This window comes from Schistocerca gregaria, unplaced genomic scaffold (genome assembly GCF_023897955.1).
Source record: "Schistocerca gregaria isolate iqSchGreg1 unplaced genomic scaffold, iqSchGreg1.2 ptg001454l, whole genome shotgun sequence".
Lineage (NCBI taxonomy): Eukaryota > Metazoa > Arthropoda > Insecta > Orthoptera > Acrididae > Schistocerca > Schistocerca gregaria.
Genome location: NW_026062752.1, coordinates 1,864 through 7,500, shown reverse-complemented (window position 1 = coordinate 7,500; position 5,637 = coordinate 1,864). Strand labels below are relative to the sequence as shown.

Genomic DNA, 5,637 nt, shown 5'->3' with positions numbered 1-5,637 from the left:
TCTAGGTGCGCCTCACCTCGCAATGAGGACGAGACGCCCCGGGAGTGCGGAGGCCGCCGCCCCGTGAAGGGCGGGGAAGCCCCATCCTCCCTCGGCCCGCGCAAGGCGAGACCTTCACTTTCATTACGCCTTTAGGTTTCGTACAGCCCAATGACTCGCGCACATGTTAGACTCCTTGGTCCGTGTTTCAAGACGGGTCGTGAAATTGTCCAAAGCTGAAGCGCCGCTGACGGGAGCGATTATTCCGCCCGAGAGCATCCCGAGCCAACAGCGGCGCGGGTCCGGGGCCGGGCCAGGTAGGTCCGTCATCCGGGAAGAACCGCGCGCGCTTGCCGGGAGCCCGAGCGCCCAAAGGGGCGAATCGACTCCTCCAGATATACCGCCGAGCAGCCAGCCAGGACACCGGGGCTCTGCCCAACAGACGCGAACCGAGGCCCGCGGAAGGACAGGCTGCGCACCCGGGCCGTAGGCCGGCACCCAGCGGGTCGCGACGTCCTACTAGGGGAGAAGTGCGGCCCACCGCACACCGGAACGGCCCCACCCCGCGGCGAGTGGAAAGGCAACCGGACACGACCCCGCCGCGGATTGCTCCGCGCGGGCGGCCGGCCCCATCTGCCGAGGGCGGGGGCCAGTGGCCGGATGGGCGTGAATCTCACCCGTTCGACCTTTCGGACTTCTCACGTTTACCCCAGAACGGTTTCACGTACTTTTGAACTCTCTCTTCAAAGTTCTTTTCAACTTTCCCTCACGGTACTTGTTCGCTATCGGTCTCGTGGTCATATTTAGTCTCAGATGGAGTTTACCACCCACTTGGAGCTGCACTCTCAAGCAACCCGACTCGAAGGAGAGGTCCCGCCGACGCTCGCACCGGCCGCTACGGGCCTGGCACCCTCTACGGGCCGTGGCCTCATTCAAGTTGGACTTGGGCTCGGCGCGAGGCGTCGGGGTAGTGGACCCTCCCAAACACCACATGCCACGACAGGCGGCAGCCTGCGGGGTTCGGTGCTGGACTCTTCCCTGTTCGCTCGCCGCTACTGGGGGAATCCTTGTTAGTTTCTTTTCCTCCGCTTAGTAATATGCTTAAATTCAGCGGGTAGTCTCGCCTGCTCTGAGGTCGTTGTACGAGGTGTCGCACGCCACACCGCCAGCCGGCTGTGCACGCTACCGAGAAAGTACCGGTATGCGAACCGCCAGGCGACGGGCGCGCATCGCACGTTTAAGGAGACGCGGCCGGCCACACAGGCGACCACGACACTCCCACGTCTCCGAAGCGGGACAAACGCCGCGCGCTTCAGTATACGTAGCCGACCCTCAGCCAGACGTGGCCCGGGAACGGAATCCATGGACCGCAATGTGCGTTCGAAACGTCGATGTTCATGTGTCCTGCAGTTCACATGTCGACGCGCAATTTGCTGCGTTCTTCATCGACCCACGAGCCGAGTGATCCACCGTCCTGGGTGATCTTTTCCTTTTCAGTCTCCCACTGTCTCTTTCAAGACAGTAGCATTTGCGGGACTGAGGCGTCTGACGGCCCCTGTTCCACTATTTTTTTTGTGTCCAACGGCCTCACAGCCGATGGGCGTCGTACGGCTCCACACCGGAGCGGACAGGCACTCGGGCGAACGTCATTCAAAACCGGCGCCAGGCGCCAGGTACCGCAGGCCAGCCGCTCCAGAGCTTCAGCGCTCGTACCACACAACAACAACACTTCCGCTAGTTTTGAGAGGCACGCGTGGTTCCGCACGCGGCGCACGGCCACTGCCGTACAGGTAGCGTGTTGCGCGACACGACACGCACATCGAAAGACATGCAGTCTAGTCGGTAATGATCCTTCCGCAGGTTCACCTACGGAAACCTTGTTACGACTTTTACTTCCTCTAAATGATCAAGTTTGGTCATCTTTCCGGTAGCATCGGCAACGACAGAGTCGATGCCGCGTACCAGTCCGAAGACCTCACTAAATCATTCAATCGGTAGTAGCGACGGGCGGTGTGTACAAAGGGCAGGGACGTAATCAACGCGAGCTTATGACTCGCGCTTACTGGGAATTCCTCGTTCATGGGGAACAATTGCAAGCCCCAATCCCTAGCACGAAGGAGGTTCAGCGGGTTACCCCGACCTTTCGGCCTAGGAAGACACGCTGATTCCTTCAGTGTAGCGCGCGTGCGGCCCAGAACATCTAAGGGCATCACAGACCTGTTATTGCTCAATCTCGTGCGGCTAGAAGCCGCCTGTCCCTCTAAGAAGAAAAGTAATCGCTGACAGCACGAAGGATGTCACGCGACTAGTTAGCAGGCTAGAGTCTCGTTCGTTATCGGAATTAACCAGACAAATCGCTCCACCAACTAAGAACGGCCATGCACCACCACCCACCGAATCAAGAAAGAGCTATCAATCTGTCAATCCTTCCGGTGTCCGGGCCTGGTGAGGTTTCCCGTGTTGAGTCAAATTAAGCCGCAGGCTCCACTCCTGGTGGTGCCCTTCCGTCAATTCCTTTAAGTTTCAGCTTTGCAACCATACTTCCCCCGGAACCCAAAAGCTTTGGTTTCCCGGAGGCTGCCCGCCGAGTCATCGGAGGAACTGCGGCGGATCGCTGGCTGGCATCGTTTATGGTTAGAACTAGGGCGGTATCTGATCGCCTTCGAACCTCTAACTTTCGTTCTTGATTAATGAAAACATACTTGGCAAATGCTTTCGCTTCTGTTCGTCTTGCGACGATCCAAGAATTTCACCTCTAACGTCGCAATACGAATGCCCCCGCCTGTCCCTATTAATCATTACCTCGGGTTCCGAAAACCAACAAAATAGAACCGAGGTCCTATTCCATTATTCCATGCACACAGTATTCAGGCGGGCTTGCCTGCTTTAAGCACTCTAATTTGTTCAAAGTAAACGTGCCGGCCCACCGAGACACTCAACAAAGAGCACCCTGGTAGGATTTAAACGGGGTCCGCCTCGGGACGCGAAAGCACCCCTTCGGCTCGCCCCACCGGCAGGACGTCCCACGATACATGCCAGTTAAACACCGACGGGCGGTGAACCAACAGCGTGGGACACAAATCCAACTACGAGCTTTTTAACCGCAACAACTTTAATATACGCTATTGGAGCTGGAATTACCGCGGCTGCTGGCACCAGACTTGCCCTCCAATAGATACTCGTTAAAGGATTTAAAGTGTACTCATTCCGATTACGGGGCCTCGGATGAGTCCCGTATCGTTATTTTTCGTCACTACCTCCCCGTGCCGGGAGTGGGTAATTTGCGCGCCTGCTGCCTTCCTTGGATGTGGTAGCCGTTTCTCAGGCTCCCTCTCCGGAATCGAACCCTGATTCCCCGTTACCCGTTACAACCATGGTAGGCGCAGAACCTACCATCGACAGTTGATAAGGCAGACATTTGAAAGATGCGTCGCCGGTACGAGGACCGTGCGATCAGCCCAAAGTTATTCAGAGTCACCAAGGCAAACGGACCAGACAAGCCAATCCGATTGGTTTTGATCTAATAAAAGCGTCCCTTCCATCTCTGGTCGGGACTCTGTTTGCATGTATTAGCTCTAGAATTACCACAGTTATCCAAGTAACGTGGGTACGATCTAAGGAACCATAACTGATTTAATGAGCCATTCGCGGTTTCACCTTAATGCGGCTTGTACTGAGACATGCATGGCTTAATCTTTGAGACAAGCATATGACTACTGGCAGGATCAACCAGGGAGCTGCGTCAACTAGAGCTGAGCAGCCGGCCGCCCGGGAGTGTGTCCCGGGGGCCCGCGCGAACACGCAAGCGTCCGCTCAATTATTCTGCAAACAGGAGGAGGCCGAGCTCCCCTGCACGATACACCTCGAAACCCTCTCAGGTCCCGGCGGCGCGCAGCGCCGTCCTAGGTACTTGGTCGGTTTCGAGAGAGGCGCAATCGCCCGGAGTTAGGCGAGTAGACGGTTTTAGTGCGAACACCCTTGCTCCCAACTGAGCTTGCCGCTGCCGACAGAGGCCCGGGAGCGTGCTGTCGTGGCATTGCCGGCGGGAGACAACACGCGCCACCTATGGTGACCGGCAGCTCCAACGCCAGCGCCACACAAGGGCAAAGCCCCACTTGGGTGCAGAAGCGAACTCTCCCAGCACAGCGCACGCGCCAACACGTCCGCACAACTGCGATACAAACCACCTGCGAGAACCGCTGGGGCGACCGAGCAGCAGACGGCGTCGCGGCGCCGAGTGCCAGGCGGCGGCGCATCCTCAACGCACACAGTCCTCAATCAGACCAGCACACTGCAGATGTCCACCGCGCTTCGCACCGGGCTCGGCTGAACCAACTTTGGCCGCCAGGCGCCGCGTGCAGGGTGCGCCGCAGCGTAGCTGCGCCGCCTGCCGGGCCCGTCGGCTGGCGCTCCTGCCACTCGGCGCCCCCCACCAGCCGCCTGTTGCGCGTGCGCCCACGCAGCGCGCGGCCAACACGCCGGGCGGCCCCCCTTCACCGGCCGGGAACAGTCCCACCAAGCCACCGCCGCGTATCGCTTCATACCCACATGGGCCTAGTCACGCGTGTGGATGTGGCGGGTACCGCTGAAACAACCGGTTAATAGCTGTACCGATCGTCGCCATCACAGATTCACCTCCAGCGTGAACAACCGCTCAACAACGGATTTCCAGTTCATTTGCGTATCTTGGGCAGTAAACGTAGATGTCCACCTACATTTGCGAATTCAACAATTCTTGCATGCCAGGATGTCATGTGTCACGACACGCTACATCAGACCACATACACACTGCGACATGTGCAGAAGAGAACACGTGGAAGGTGGCCCGCGCACGTATGCGATGTACCTTCCGCGATCCACTGTCAACCGGCATCTGCGGCATGTCCCAGATATGGAACGCGGTCCACCAGGGTAGCACTTTGTGTGAGGCAATACGACAAAGTCGGAATACACGCGTCACTACATCAGACGGCTCACGCTGACCTGACCTGACCTGACTCACCGCACCACCACCCCCAGCGACCCAGGGTGACATACAATGCGTTCGTACGTTCCTCCCACACGCCTCTACGGCGTACCACAGTGCAACCTAGCTGTTATTGGGAGACGAGACAAGTAGCATCAAGCACAACATATGGAAATTGAGATTCGACACCGTTGGGCACAGCCAGCGTACGGTCACACGTATCACACTACTTCACTCTGTACGTAACGACCGATGATCGGTACAGCGTGTGGGTTACGCGTACGACATCAGCGGACAATGGACACAGACCATACCACGACGTACACTGAGGGCGTCGACATCTGAATGCAACTGAACAGCTGCGAGGCTCATTTAACACTCAAACGCCAGACCGACCAGCTTGAGAGGACAGAGACACAAAGAGGGGGACAGAGGGGGACAGAGGGGGGGGAGGGGGGGGGGTCGGCGATATAGTCCTATTGCAGTACAATTGACAGTGGATAGCAGGAATATGTGGAAAGTAAGCAACACTCGCAAGACATCTACATGAGGATAACAACGACACCAGAGATTCCGAGCAGTGAACTATGTTAGGCAAAGGGACAACGTGGGTTAGGTTAAGGGACAACGTGGGTTAGGTTAAGGGACAACGTGGGTTAGGTTAAGGGACAACGTGGGTTAGGTTAAGGGAC

General features: G+C 57.6%; 3 non-coding genes across 3 annotated transcripts in view; all 3 read right to left on the bottom strand.

The window, feature by feature from the left end:
- LOC126332421 (large subunit ribosomal RNA) overlaps window positions 1-1,117 on the bottom strand; it is a 4,222-nt gene extending 3,105 nt beyond the window's left edge. The window contains exon 1 of the ribosomal RNA XR_007563675.1: window positions 1-1,117. This exon is cut by the window's left edge and continues 3,105 nt beyond it. This is a non-coding gene — a ribosomal RNA (large subunit ribosomal RNA).
- A 188-nt stretch (window positions 1,118-1,305) lies between these two features.
- Window positions 1,306-1,460, bottom strand: LOC126332416 (5.8S ribosomal RNA). The gene has a single exon (XR_007563670.1). It is a non-coding gene; the product is annotated as a 5.8S ribosomal RNA (ribosomal RNA).
- Window positions 1,461-1,822: 362 nt separating this feature from the next.
- On the bottom strand, window positions 1,823-3,715 carry LOC126332419 (small subunit ribosomal RNA). The gene has a single exon (XR_007563673.1). It is a non-coding gene; the product is annotated as a small subunit ribosomal RNA (ribosomal RNA).
- Window positions 3,716-5,637: the final 1,922 nt, after the last annotated feature.